This window comes from Ovis aries, chromosome 22 (assembly GCF_016772045.2).
Source record: "Ovis aries strain OAR_USU_Benz2616 breed Rambouillet chromosome 22, ARS-UI_Ramb_v3.0, whole genome shotgun sequence".
In the NCBI taxonomy this organism is placed as follows: domain Eukaryota; kingdom Metazoa; phylum Chordata; class Mammalia; order Artiodactyla; family Bovidae; genus Ovis; species Ovis aries.
This window is the reverse complement of record NC_056075.1, coordinates 8,209,115-8,224,845: the sequence shown is the minus strand read 5'-3', so window position 1 is coordinate 8,224,845 and position 15,731 is coordinate 8,209,115. Positions and strand designations below refer to the sequence as shown.

Here is a 15,731-nt window from a genome sequence, read left to right as displayed (position 1 = left end):
ATGACTTGAATCTAAGTAGCCTGGGCCTAGCATCTGTGCTCTTAATTACTAAATTTGAGTTCTCACCTACTTTGGCCACATGGTATGAAGAATTGACTCATTGGGAAAGACCCCGATGCTGGGAAAAATTGAGGGCTAGAGGATAAGGGGACGACAGAGGATGAGATGATTGGATGGTGTCATTGGCTCAGTGAACATGACTTTAAGCAAACTCCAGGAGGACAGGCTTGCCTGGCGTGCTGCAGTCCATGGGGTTGCAGAGTCAGACATGATTTAGTAACTAAACATCAGCAACATCTCAGAAATATTAGGCAAGTTGTGACAGGGAGAAGAGTGAGATTATATCTCCTAGCCTCCCTTAGAGTGTGAAAACCATGATACCATGATATAACTGATGAAGCTGGTACTGTGAGTCTATGTTCTCTTCCACGGGGACAACGTTATGGATCATTTAAAGCAATAAGGTAAGTTAGTCTCTTTGCTTGAATGAAATGAGCTATTGTTCTAATTTTTAAACAGTGCTGTGGATGGGCAGTCTGATGGTTCAGGTGGCTGCATGTAGAAGCTAACACCTGCTGGACATAATCCAGAATGGATACATGGTCCTTACCAGCCCTCTGTTACGTTCTTGGTCATACGTCACTCAAACATCACTCTTTGACAAAGTGTGGAGTCTTCACAGGTGACCAAGTCATGTATCATTTGACAGGATCTGACTGAAATTTCATGTTCATTTCTATTCCTGTATTTAAACTAAAGCATTATTTGTTTCTCGTTTTATCTTTAGCTCTTTTGGATTGTAGAAAGTCAGAGAGGAGGGTGTCAGCTATGGACCAGGTATCTGAGGCAGTCGTGCAGCAGTGGGTAACCGAAGCCACAGGTACTTCTAATGGGCACCAAACACAACTGTTTCGGTAACAGGGTCTTCTCTCTTTCTCTTTCTGTCTCCCTCCTCCTCCCTCCTTTCCTTCCTCCTTTAAACATCCACTTAACTACTGTTTTCCTTCTCCTTTCTCTTACTGCCTTCCACTCTTTAATCCTGTACTTTATTCTCTCTCCTGCTCCTTTGGTGCCAATGGCTAAAGAAGTTGCTGATTCCATCCAGAAGGTATACCATATTCTCAAGACAAGTTACTAACGGTTATAGAGAAGCAATGCTGACAGACGCCATTTCTAAATAAATGGCTATTTTTGCAAAGATGTATAGGACCAGCTGATACTTTGATTACTGTTTGTTGATGTTTAAATCCATACACCATCCTACTTGGAGTCATTCCGAGTCCTAAATAGAGTGACTTGAAATAGCAAATCCTAAGATACCAGGAAAATTACACTACAGTAAAAATATCTATAGAGAAAAATAAAACTGTACCAGGGAAAAAATACTGTTGGGGCTACCAACTAAGAATATATCAGAAAAAAAAAGCAGCAGAAATATAATAGACAAATGATTGGATTGCAGTTTGTGTACATTTCTTTGTGTATATACTTACACCTGGACTAAATTAGAGCATTATGAACATTGGGTGATGAGAAAGCATGTCTCTTCAACTTTTGTTTTAATAATTAAAAATCAGGAATCACACACAATCTCTTTTGGAAAGACAAGACTAGCCAAACTCTTGGGAAAGGTAAGCACATTCATCTGGTCCACAGGTCATTATTACTGCAAAGCAGTCCTGACATCTGGAAATCCTTCTTGTTTTGTTTGAGGAAAAAGTCATTTCAAATAGTCAACATTTTTATTTTCACTTTAAACGTCTGTTTAAAACTGCAAAATTTATGGTCCAGTAGAAACACCTGCTATTTAGCATATTCTCATTAAGTGGATATTACAGAGGTACATTTCATCTTCTTCAAAAGATATTTATCATTTATTTGCTTCAAATGCCCTTTAAACATCAATGAAGAGCCTTTAAATCCCTGGAATTTAGCTTGAAACTATAAATTATATGAGGAAGACAGGAGAGGAAGTGTTAACCTATACGTGTCTTATCAAATTAGGACTTTGAGATTTAACTGCAAATGTTCCGAATTTTAGCAGAAACTATGGAGAAAGAACAGATTCCCTACCTGGCCTCATGGCATATTCACCTGTATTTGGGAGTCATCCTTACCACCTCTAGAGGAATTATTATTCAACTGGTCTGGAATGGAACCCAGGATAGTCTAAAATGGTATGGTCTGAAGCCTGCTCAGGTGATAATATGCAACCAAGTTAAGAACTTCTGAATTAAACTCTAGTCTATACTTGTTAAATGTCAAACAAAATGCAATACAGAGAGTAATTTATTCCACCTGCCAAATCATTGGGATATACACATTTTAAAAAATTACTAAAAAATTCTATAAAAGAAAGGCAGAGACTAGTTTACAGGAGAAAGAAAATAATTCAAAATTGCCTTTAATGTCTGTCCTGTCTACATTCTCATTACTTTCAATGAGTAAATGTTTTTATAATTGCCATCATTTATAAATAATGCCCTTGAAATATCAAAAACCCCCACATTCTTCCCAGAGTCTGGCATAGGTGATTTGTATCCAAATCCATTTCCATGAGGACCAACCAATAAGATATTCGTATTACCACTGTATGAGTAAAACTCTGGGTCATGGCTCTATATATGGAGGGGAGGCAAAAGCTGTGAGGTAGAGAAAGGATAGGGGTTAGAAAGTCAGGATGGCTTTTAGAAGATAGAGGAGCAGTTGTAAAAAGTAGTTGAGTCAAGTGAACAGTGAAGCAACTTAGCAGGTCTATGAATCCCTGCAGGTGAAGTCCTTAAGGCCTCTTCACCCAGAACAGTCTCCAGGATAGGCTCCTCATGGAGTCTGCATCTTGATTTTTTTGTTGTTGTTGTTCACTATACATATGTATCCATACTTGTTGCTTTTCTTACTCCTATCGCTATTCTTCACCCTGTCTTCCATTACTAGACTTAGCCAAACTAGAAAGAAATTTCGCTGCTTACTACCCCTAGTTACTGTCTACCATTGCTAGATCAATCTTTCTAAAATATCCGTTGTAATGTTCTTCATTGGTCTCATCACTGACTATGAAGAAATAGTCCAGTCCCTTCTCCTGAAATCCAACATCCACCATGATCTGGTCCTCACTCTACTTTCCTATCTTTCAGTGCATATCTAGAGCTATTCTGTGCTCAAGCCCATCAGATCTCCCAGATACATCAGTGACTTCTTACTTCTTAGGTTTCTTTGTACTTGTTTCCCATTTTCCATGTGCCTGGAGGCCCCACCCTTACTTTCACACTTTCCCTGGCCGAGATGAATTTATGCCTGTACCGTCAGGTTGTGTGTGGCTGTACCTATATAAGAATGCACAACCGCACATGTGTGGCTATGAATATGTGTATATACACAGGAGTGAATAAACTGGTGACCAGTGTTGACAGCACAACATCACACAGAAAGTTTCCTTTCATAGCTGGTTCTGACACCACCACCCCCTTACAAATGCTCCAGCCTCTGCTTAACTTGTGTAAGAATATCAGAAACTCTGAACTAGAGATCCTTATGAGTGATCTGTACTTGACAACACTGAAGATTGATGATGAAGTTTTTTCCAAAAAAGACATTGAAAAAATTTAATGACAGACAGAAATTGTGCATGTATTGGAGGAGAGAGTGGGTAATAGAGAGGAAATGGGGATTCTTAAGACAGCATAGGCACTTTTATTCTCTTAGGGTTATCTTTTGATGGTTAATTTTATGTATCAACTTGACTGGGTCATAGAGTGCCCAGATATTTGGCCAAGCATTATTCTGGGCGTGTCTTTGAGGACGTTTCTGGATGAGACAGATGTTTGAATATGTAGACTGAGTTGAGCAGATTGCTCTTCTAATGTGGCTGGGCCTCACCTAATCAACTGAAGACCTGAATAGAATAAAGGCTAAATAAAGGGAATTCTGCCCAGCCTGAGTGCTTGAGTTGGGACAGCAGTCTTTCCCTGCATTCAAAGTTGAACTGAAACGTCGGCTTTTCTTGGGTCTCTAGGCCTCTGGCTTCCAGATAGAAATTACATGTTGGTTGTCCTGGATCTCCAGATTGCCAGCTTCAGACTTACGAGCCTCCATAATGAGATGAGCGAGTTCTTTATATAAACCTCTTTATCTATTGAAAGATAAACATATTTATATATATCTTATAGATACCAGAACATTGACAACACTAAAACCATGTGCATGTATGTATTAGCCAATTAGGATTCCAGTTGGAATATTGGTTCTGTTTCTCTGGAGAACTCTGGTTAACACATATACATACATGGTTTTGGTGGTGTTATTGTCCTGGTACATGTAACATCAGGGTAGCAGCCATCATCAGATGCCTATCATGTTACCCTCACTCAATAATAATGTTCAACTCTGATCCTATGCCTGACTTTCTCAAAGATCCCTGGGAAAGAGAACTGGCAGAGTTCAGAAATTCCAGAGTCACATACCCTAACAAGAGCAGAATCTCCTTGCAGTTTAGCTCAGTTGCTCAGTCATGTCCAACTCTTTGTGAGTCAAAGTCACTCTTTGAGACCCCGTGGACTGCAGCATGCCAAGCTTTCCTGTCCATCTCCAACTTCTGGGGCTTGCTCAAACTCATAGTCTTTGAGTTGGTGATGCCATCCAACCATCTCATCCTCTATCGTCCCCTTCTCTTCCTGCCTTCAATCTTTCCCAGCACCAGGGTCTTTTCCAATGAGTCAGATCTTCGCAACAGGTGACCAAAGTATTGGAGCTTCAGCTTCAACATTAGTCCTTCCAGTGAATATTCAGGACTGACTGATTTCCTTTAGGATTGACTGGTTGGATCTCCTTGCAATCCAAGCGACCCTCAAGAGTCTTCTCCAACACCACAGATCAAAAGCATCAATTCATACACCCAGGAATTGAACCCAGATCTCCTGCATTGCAGGCAAACTATTTACCAGCTGAGCTACCGGAGAAGCCCTGAATTTCCTTGCATGTATGTTTAATTTCTAAGTTGACTTAGAGATTGGTAAAGTGGCAATCAGCATACAATGTAGATAGCCCTCAGCTTAAAGGCAGATGCTTGCCCAGTAGTCCTGGGACCAATATTGCTGTGGCAGATTTCAGAGATCTGACCAGCTGGTGAGGTCTGGTGTTATCGTGTGTCTTTTTATTTTTGTTGAGATTGTCCTTTTGAACTCATTTGCTGCATCTGGTATCCTCCGACCAATTTGGAAAGAATAAGTTGAAAACTCAATTCTCAACCAAAGCTGCCAATCACTGACTAATGGGATACATTCAGTCCTGAAGAGAATCTTACAAAATCAGCTATCTAAAGCTCTGTACTACAGTGACCCTGAGGCAGTCTGACACTTGCCGTAAAGGACAACCTTATGTTTCCCTTTAAAAAGCAGCCAATACAGTACACTAACACATATATATGGAATTTAGAAAGATGGTAATGATGACCCTGTATGCGAAACAGCAAAAGAGACACAGATGTATAGAACAGACTTTTGGACTCTCTGGGAGAGGGAGAGGGTGGGATGATTTGGGAGAATGGCATTGAAACATGTATAATATCATGTAAGAAACGAATCGCCAGTCTAGATTCGATACAGGATGCAGGATGCTTGCAGCTGGTGCACTGGGATGACCCAGAGAGATGGTATGGAGAGAGATGGGAGAGGGGTTCAGGATTGGGAACTCATGTACACCCGTGGCGGATTCATGTCAATGTATGGCAAAACCAATACAGCATTGTAAAGTAAAATTTTTTAAAAAAATAAAAAATAAATAAAAAGCAGCTTATATAAATTCTGATTTTATTCTAACTTACATGTATTGGTGTAAAATTCCCTCATTAAATTGTTGTCTCCTTATTTCTAATCAGCCATCATGCTCCGATATTTAGCTTTCTTTTGAATTCCCACTGCCATTAATTTTCATTTTTGCAACCCTTATCTAATATCTAGATCACTGTTAAAATTCAACCTCTAGTTTTTCTAACTTTAATGCCATCTGTATAACACTGGTTAATTTTCTTAAATATTTTTTTTAATATTGCTCTTCTATTAACATAATTCCTATGACCTCATTAACTATCAATTAATGCCAATTTTTCTATATTGTTACCTATCAAACATCTCTAATATTTCGTATTAAGTTGTACTCCATATTAATTTCCAGCATATACCTTCCCTCACTCAGGCCAATTGAAGGATGGCTAGGAGTTACGTGAAGGGAGAAGAGGAGAAAGGAACTGTAGGGGACAGGACATAAGTGAAATAATATGGATGGTTGAGAAGTTGAGTATGATTAGAATGTTGAGTACAATTTGGGGCGGGTTTTCTTGCGGTGTGTCTTTGAGGATGTTTCTGGATGATATGAATGCTTGAATCTGTAGACTGAGTAAAGCAGATTGCTCTTCCTAATGTGAGTATGCCTCATCTAATCACCTGAGGGCCTGAATAGAATAGGGGAAGGGAATGAGAGTGGCAGATGAGGCTGGTAAGGCAGGCAAGAATTGAATCAATATATCTATTGGCATAATAGAGCATTCTTGTTGTAGTATGAAGTCACTGAGATCACCCTGGAAGAATTCTAGGGCCCTGTGTACTTTAGAAAGAGAACTCTTGAGTTTTCTTGCACACATGGATGCCTTGTTGCTCAGTCGTGTCCAACTCTTTGTGACCCCATGGACTGTGGCCTGGCAGGCTCCTCTGTCCATGGAATTTTCCAGGCAAGAATACTGGAGTTGGTTGCCATTTTCTACTCTAGGGGATCTTCCTAAGTGAGTAAAGTGAAGTCACTCAGTCGTGTCCGACTCTTTGTGACGCCGTGGACTGTAGCCTACCGGTCTCCTCCATCTATGGGATTCTCCAGGCAAGAATACTGGAGTGGGTTGCCATTTCCTTCTCTAGGGGATCTTCCCGACCCAGGGATCAGACTCGGGTCTCCTGCATTACAGGCAGATGCTTTAACCCCTGAGCCACCAGGGAAGCTAACCCAGGGATCAAACCCACATCGACTGTGTCTCCTGCATGGCAGGGAGATTCTTTACCCACTGAACCATCAGGGAAGCCTGATGCATTATCTTGAGGATAGTTTCAAGGCAGAAAGACTAGTTTAGAGACAGATGGGGAAAAGGGGGCAGAACTATAGTTGAGGAATAAATGTAGCATGAAGAGAAGGAGGGCCCTAAACTCCCCAAGGATATACACTCATCTTCTTAGCCTTCAGCCTCATTCTTGGTTGTCACTTCATACATATTTGCTGAACCGAATGGAAATTTTATATAACCTCTCTGACTATTCCAGACTTTGTGCTCTTTAACTTTCTTGTTTCACCACATGATATTGGAATATACAATATTTGGCTCTGTGTTGTTCATTATTGGTTCATAAGTCTAAGGGTGTCACAGTCATGAACAAAAACCTATGGGATCACAAGTTCATACTGGCTTAGGTTCAGATGTTGAGTTCCATCCCTTAAGAACTTTGCAAACTTGGTTTAAGTTATTTAACCAAGTCCCAGCTTATTAATTTCAAAATGGGGCATGATGATGCCTGCCTTGTGGGGTTGTTATAGTGACCCAAAGTACTGGATGAGCGCACAGCCTGGTACATGGCGCTCACTAGTGTTTTCCTTTACCTCTTCTAACCTCTTATCCTTCTTCCCCAACTAGGTGGCTGTTTTATTCAATAAACAGTATTATGCAACTGTTATGCATATATATAACACTTTTAGGTTTGGAAATTAAATAGGATACTTTTCTTGCCTTTCAGAAACTCCTGATTTTGTAAATAATACTCATTTCAAACAAAGTAAGAGGCCTTGAAGAAGGGAGTGATTAATTATCCTAGAGCTACTGTGGGAGCTTTGGAGAATCCTTCATGGGTTCCTTGATTTTAGGGACAAATGTACAATATATCTTTGTATCCAACACAACATCTAGAAGAATGGTGAACTCAACAAAGTCTCAGTAAATCAATTCCCAGTGGGTACGTTAACATTGGAATCTCCCTGGTGCCCTTTCATCTTGCCACTTCCCTTAAAATGAACACCGACACCAACCCCTTCCGTGGCAGTGCCGATGCCCCAAAGCTCCTCCACACACAATTCCTCTTCAGGTGTCTGTTATCATGCCTGTGCAGGGGAATGATTTGGGGGCAGTTTATATTAGCTCATGCTTGCTTTTTTGCTGTGCTAATGACCATCATTCAGCAATCTGCACCTTTAAAAGTGCCTTTGAATATTTTGATAATTGTTGTATTAATTATGAAAATAATAGAACCTGAGAGGTTTGTTCTCTGGGGTGATTTCAGATCAGATTTTTAGGCTTCTGCCCTTGGTAATTACCCAGGTCCCTTTAAATCACTCTATCCTGACTTTATTAGGAGGCCCTGCCTGTGATAGAGAACGTCTCTGCCTTGGAAAAGATACCACAGAGTCAGGGAGAAAATCGCTCCCCATTTACAGAGCAAGCCAGTCGTGAGGATAGATAATTTCTAAGCCACTGACTTCCATGCTAAAACAGTTTCTACATGTTGACTTCATAGCCTGTCTCTCTCCTAACCATTTTCTTAGTAAAGCATTGTGTAATCAACACAGAAATGAGATGAGAATTACCGCTGTAATAGCTGAGGCTTGTGTACACTTACTTGGCATTGTTCTGAGAGCTTCATGTGTAATTTCTGATCCATTCTCTAAGCAACTCTGATTTTACAGCAGAGGAAACAAGCACAGAGAAATTACCTTGCTAAGTCACAAGGATAGTAAGTGGTGGAGCTAGGATTAGAGCCCAGGCCTTCTGGGTCCAGAGCCCTCTGCTTTAACATTGGAATCATCTTCCTCTTAGCCATGCCAACACCATGAATCAGCTTTCTTGTTTTCATCAGAATTGTGGGAATACTTTGAAATCTTGAATTACTATTATTGGAAGTGTTAAACTGAGTTATTATTATAGTAAATATTTGATTTTATGGCTTATTTTGAAAGGCAAATAAAAATGAGAATTTGTAGACACTATAAGATTTTCTCTTATCTTTATTTTCCTCTGGGACCACATAATGACATTCTCTGATTGATTTCAATGTAAGTAAATGCACTTGTATTAAATAACTGTTTTGAAATGAGGGAGAGATGGAGGAATTAGTATCTGGTAGGCATGATGCTCAAATTACTTTAATAATAAATCAAACTTGTTTAATAAGTAAATTCTTTCTCAAAAATCAAACACCATTCAAATCCCTTGTCCTCTGATTAGCCATGACATTTCCACCCTGAGCCATATCTCCTCAACATCTTCTCTTCCCCACCATTGAAACTGACTTGTCCTAAGTCCTCTTTCCATAAGACTTTACCAGGCTGTTGATTATGCTGGGTGATTTTAGTCTTCCCTGGTGGCTCAGATTAGGTAAGGAATCTGCCTCCAGTACAGGAGACCCACATTCAATCCCTGGAAGATCTTCTGGAGAAGGGAATGGCTACTCACTCCAGTATTCTTCCCTGGAGAATCCCATGGACAGAGGAGCCTGGTGGGCTACAGTCTATGGGGTTGCAAAGAGTCGGACGTGACTGAGCGACTAACACTTTACCAGGCTGGTGACTATGCTCGATGGTTTTAGGCTACAGTGTTCCTGAATGTTAACACCTCAAAGTGCCCTGATCACTCTCACTCTATATCCCAACTAATTTGTATCTTAAAAAGGAACTTCTGAAAACATACTCTTTTTAAGCTAAATGAAAAACTCTCTTGAGGCTGGTGGAACTGCTATTTGGGTGCATCTGGGTCTCCATTTAAAGCTCCAAATTAGGTCAGTTTAAATATGGGATTCCCTTAGCATTCATAGACCCAATTATCCTTTCCCTGGGGAGAAGGGTGTGCCTGCTAGGTGGGAGGTGCTATGTCCTCTTCAGACACTAAGAGAATTCTAGTGTAAGGCAGCCAAGTCCTTCAGGACAATTACTGTATATTTCTAGAGATATCGCCACTGTATTCCTGGCCCGTGCCTGCACGTATTTCCACTGTGATCTGGGCCTTGCTGTCTCTTCATTCACAAGATGGGTCTCCTTTGACTGAGTCTCTGCTGTGTCATCTGTGAATCTGAGCAGAGTGGGGAGAGGAAGACTCTGAATGGAGGGAATATTTCTCATAATGGTGAAGTCCTATTACTCTTTCTCGAAGAATGTGTATAGAGAATCCGGCTGAATTAGAAATGCTATCCAGCGGGTGGTGGTCCAGTGGAAAGGACCTGCCTGAGGACGGGAGTCCTGCATATGGGTTCTCTCTCACTCTAATAAAAAGTGTCTTTTATCCTTGGGACACTCACTTAGCTTTTTCTCTGTTAAATAAAGGACCTCAAAGTTTTCTTCTAACTCCAAGACTCGAGGCTTCTCAGTGTTCCATTTTTACTCTTTTTATATGATCTCTGTGCCAGACTGCTGGAGTTCACTCCTGTTTCTACCACTGATTAACTGGGTGGTCTTGGGCAAGGTTTTCCTTGTCTCTGAGGCCTCCCCTCTTGTTTGAAAACGAGGTGTTGCATTGGTACCCATTCCAGAGGATTCCAGAGGGTTAAACGAGTTCATCTGTGTGTTTGGCATATGGCATAAGCTATGTCAGGATATAAGAACTGTTATTAATATCATTGCTCTCATCCTTGTTATCATGGGGTGTCAAATGGTTGGTAGTAAACGCCTAAACTGTGAGGCAGCGTTAGGGTTCTTCAGGACAGAAGGCTGAAAAGCGGATTCATGAACTGAGCCTTTGTATGTGCCAACACAGTCTTCTCCTCTATGGTATCAGATTCTGCTTTCTGGCTTCCACTGCAAGTAAGCAGAGGTTTTAGGCTAACAAGTCACTTCACTTCATGCAGAAGGCCCCAGCTGAGCGCTAAATAGAAACCTAAGCGACAAGTTGGATAGAAGTATACTAAAGGTGAGTTAATAGGAATGAAAATCGGTTGCATGTATACCTAATACCCTGACAGTGCCCTGGCAGTTTTTCAGGAGGTGTTACAGACTTGTCCCTTTGCTTCCCTCACTATGTTCGTTGCGGCATCTGCACTGGTTTAAATCTTTTCAGGATTGTTTTCTTCTGGGACCTGCATGGAACTGATTCTCCCCTCACCTTCCATGGGGTTCCTTATGCCTTCTCTTCACAGTTTCATCAAACTTCTTAATTCATTCATAGACGAATCAGTTAATGCCCAGGACAGTAGGTGAAGGCTCCCAACATAGTCTGCATTTTTGCTACATAAACAGAGCTGGGGTTATAAACTCTAGGTGAGAGATCATTCAATGATGAATAATGACAATAACCTTGAAGAAACTAAGATTACTAAGTTGACTGTGAAGACAGTTTCTTTAAAAAATCTAAATTCTTCTGTATTCAATGCTAGAATAGTCTATAAAAATAAGGTATCATAGTTGTTAATTTTGCTATGTATCAGTAAACCTCATATTCTTAAGTCAATTCAGCATTCCAAAAAATGGCGGCTTTTTAACTGCTGTAGGAATAAAAGGCATTATTATGTCATTGAAGGAAGAAATATTTTTTATAGAATTGCAAACCAGTTTGCTCACTTAGTCATTCTATGTGACCAAATTGCCATATGCTGATTCTCCTTAGCCATATTATTGACTGGAGCAGAACCTGTATATAATCTTGCAAACTAGAGGGAGTTATCTTAATTATTCTTCTTACTTTCCTCTTAATATTAGCAGGGGTGAATCTGGAAAATACTTTCCATATGATTGTTAACACCTACAAATATAAAATTCCACATATATATCCAAATAAGGAAAAAAAACAAGCTTAGTTTATACATCTTTAAAAGAAAATAAAATTAGCGAGCTTAAGAAACGAGCATATTTTAGTCAAGACAACCATTTTTCTAAAGGGAAATATTTTAATTTTGGATTTGGATCCATCAAAACCACTCACCACAAAATGTCAATCTTTAAATTAAAAATGTAAAATAGTTTTTAAAGCTGACCACCTAGTTGGATAAGGTTTAATGGGATAAAATGAAAAACTGCTGATTGAATCAGCAGTAAATATTTGTTAATTACTGCCTGGGTTTCACCTTATCAGGCCAAGGAGCAGATGGGCCTTAGATTTCTGTATAGAAGGTCACTGCAGCCCTGCTGCTCCTTTTCCAGGTGCTTCCCTGGGGGAGTTTGGACTGTGAGGAAAGCACTTTAGAGGAGCCTGGTTACTGTTTCCATGAATAAGATAAAATGGTGTTTATCCTCTGTGGATCAATACCATCTTGTTTGAACTTATTGAGTCATTTAGAGACACAGAAGGTAATGAAAACCATTGTGCAACAGTACCCAGCGGAGTACCCAGTGTCCTGAGGGATGACAATATTTTAAAAGACAGTTATCAAAACAGATTTGTGACATCAACTGGCTGTATGATGAAACGAACGCACGCTGTGACAGGGTGTCCTGTGGGTTTCAGCAGAAAAGCCTTTGGGTTCTTAACTAAGAGTCTTCTTGAGAAACATTCTCTACAATAAAAATGATCTAGGATGCTTATTTTTTGGAATAAAAGAAAATGATAAATTCTCTTATTTTCTGAACAAATAGGAGTTCCCTTTGTGACTCATCAAAACTTCATTTTTTATGTACAGAGTTTGATTCAAACAATATTAGCCTTGTTTTGACAAAGAGGAGCTAATGGGGAAGTTTGGAAAGTTTTAAGAAACTCTGGAAAGCTTTAGGAAACTATTGGAGGTTTGTACTGATAGGGAAATGGACAGGGAAGAGAGTTTTGCTGAATTTTTGAATTCACATTGCTGAGGACTATGCTTAATTAGTTTTGCTTTATTGTCTCCTGTGATCTTTATTAAATTCTGCAGGACAGATTTAACCCCCATTTTATATTTGAAGGGGCTTCCCTGGTGGCTCAGACGGTAAAAAATCCATCTGCAATATGGGAGACCTGGGTTCAATCCCTGGGTTGGGAAGATCCCCTGGAGAAGGGAATGGCAACCCACTCCAGTATTCTTGCCTAGAGAATTCCATGGACAGAGGGGCCTGGCAGCCTACAGTCCATGGGGTGGCAAAGTGTCAGACATGACTGAGCAACTTTCACTTCACTTTTACATTTGAAGAATCCTAGATTCAGAGTTGAATATCATGCCTAAGGTCACAAACCTAAGGAATTTGGGAACAGGAATTCCAGCCCATTCAGTAACTTATTCATGCCTCAGTTGTAAAATGTTATAATAGTATCTAACATATATGGCTATTCTAAGAGTAGCTTGAGGTAAATGCATGAAAAGTACTTAGACATGCACTTGGCCATATGCTTAATAAATGTCTGTTAGCGTTATTATTTGGAGAAGGCAATGGCACCCTACTCCAGCACTCTTGCCTGGAAAATGCCATGGATGGAGGAGCCTGGTGGGCCGCAGTCCATGGGGTCGCTAAGAGTCAGACACAACTGAGCGACTTCACTTTCACTTTTCACTTTCATGCATTGGAGAAGGAAATGGCAACCCACTCCAGTGTTCTTGCCTGGAGAATCCCAGGGACAGGAGAGCCTGGTGGGCTGCCATCTATGGGGTCGCACAGAGTTGGACACGACTGAAGCGACTTAGCAGCAGCAGCAGCAGCAGCAGCAGCGTTATTATTACTCATGTAGTAACAAGACCTGCTTTAATTGTCTGCCATTTCCTCAACTTACTTAACAACACAGTCTCCCTTTGGAAACCACATGTATTAACATCCACTGAATACAGTGTAGGGAAGGTTACATTTGAAATGACAGAAAACCAACTTGGTATTAGCCCAGGTGAACATAATAACTAAATATTCAGTGTTTTTATATCCACTATGGAACTTTAGGTTTATCCATAATAACTAATTTCTTTTTTCTTTTTTTTGGACAACCATCTTTCCCCTTCCCTTACATTTGATAAATAATAAACTGAAACAGTAAAGTGTGAGAATTTTCTCAAATGTAGAGTATCCATACTATTCCAGAAAATATGGTCCTTAAAAACGAACCTGTAAGTCATATGTTTATTACCTATATTTAACAGAGGAAGGCTTCAGTGCTTTAAAATCAGTGATCTCACTTGTATTTCTTAACCTATGCCCTATTGTATGCATCTTAGCACGTATAATAAAGAATTTTTCAGGCCAGACCACCACATCTTTGATGTTGCTAAATTATAGCAAGAGTTGAATTTGCCAACACACGTTTTACAAAACACTAATCCTGCCCAATGCAAACTAATGCTCTGTTAGCCATCTTCTTGAAGACACACAGTGCACAGCTGAACAGTCCAAAAAACTTATTTGACTTGGAACACACTTCTTTACCATTCTCCCTGGAACTTACTCTGGCAATTATAGAACAAAACTATTTCAATTAGAATATTTAAGAGATTTCTGGGAGGAATGAGATATTCCTGGTAAGTGCCCTGATTGATTTCCTTTTTTAGATAGAAGACCATCATAGTCTGATTGTGAATCATCTTTTCGGAGTGAACAGAATGATCATGTGAAATATATCCACTGCAGCACAGCTGCCCAAACCATCCTGAAAGGAAACGATCTAAGAATTAAGCCATCTGAAGGTAGAGGTTTAATACACTCAAGACCAAAAATTTTCCATGACTGTTTTTGTTTCGTTTTCTTGTGGTTTTGTTGGTGGTGCAGGATAAAGGAGGAAAGGGAGGGAGATAAATGAATATGTGAAATCTAAAGTATGATAGAAATCATGACCCCCACAGAGAATGCAGAATCTGTCAGTGATGTCAATACCATCTCTCTTGTTAATTACACTTTTATGCTTCCCCAGATCCGAGGACCAGAACAGACAGTCAACCACAACTCTCCCGGCTGTCTGGCTATTGCTAAATACATTTCTCAGAAACATTAGCCTGACTCTTGAACCTGGTGTGATAAATCTACATTATTTTTCTACCCTCAGAAATTGATTAAATCAAAGGACAAAAGCCGGCTGTTGTCTCATTTTGAGATTATATGATCATTCTAATATTTTCTTTTGTTTTCAGATGGCTTTATCAGTATAAAAGCAAACTAGAAATATCCCTGAATTCAGCTGTCTTGTGGAAGTGCGTAAAAGCTGTTTCGCTGCGTTCCCACTGATCCACACAGCACAGTTTCACAGAGTTGAAATAGAAAAATCGAAACACATGGACCATACCTGAGTGATTTCAGAGATCCCCACCCGGAAAAGGCTTCCTTGATTATGGCGAATTCAACGTGTCACGCTTGTTATGCTCTAATCATCATATCAAACTCCAAAGGTTCAGTGGTTTTAGGTTTGGTTTACAATTCCTGGGAGTTAAACTTTAACTCACCCTGTCTCTTGCATCCATGCAGCCCTTTGACCAGATAATTGGGTCACTACAACCCAAGCATAATCTACAAAATTACTGTTGTCATTTGTTTACCATATTAAAATGAATTTTGTATTAAAAATCATTGAGGTGAATATTATTTTGATGTGTTTTAAGTGACATATATTTTAAAAAGTAGAACACTGCGATTTGGATAACTAAGCTTTCCTTTATATTAGGTCCCTTGTTTTCTGCTATGCCAAAATGATATTAAGCCTATGGTAATTTAAGAGAATGTTTCACACTCCTTATATCATTGTATTACATGGAATAAAGTGTGGAGTTTTAGGTCAAGTATGCGGATAAATGCAGACTTAGAAAAATAGAACACATAAGGTATTTACATAACCAAATAAATAGTGT

At 39.7% G+C, this 15,731-nt stretch overlaps 1 protein-coding gene across 4 annotated transcripts in view; it reads right to left on the bottom strand.

Annotated features, from left to right (window-relative positions):
• A1CF (APOBEC1 complementation factor) overlaps positions 1-15,219 on the bottom strand; it is a 91,204-nt gene extending 75,985 nt beyond the window's left edge. For all 4 annotated transcript variants that reach the window (XM_060404884.1, XM_060404885.1, XM_004020008.5 and 1 more), the window contains exon 1: positions 15,173-15,219. The gene's annotated coding sequence lies outside the window, so the exon portion shown is untranslated. The remainder of the gene's footprint in view (positions 1-15,172) is intronic.
• Between the last annotated feature and the right edge of the window lie 512 nt (positions 15,220-15,731).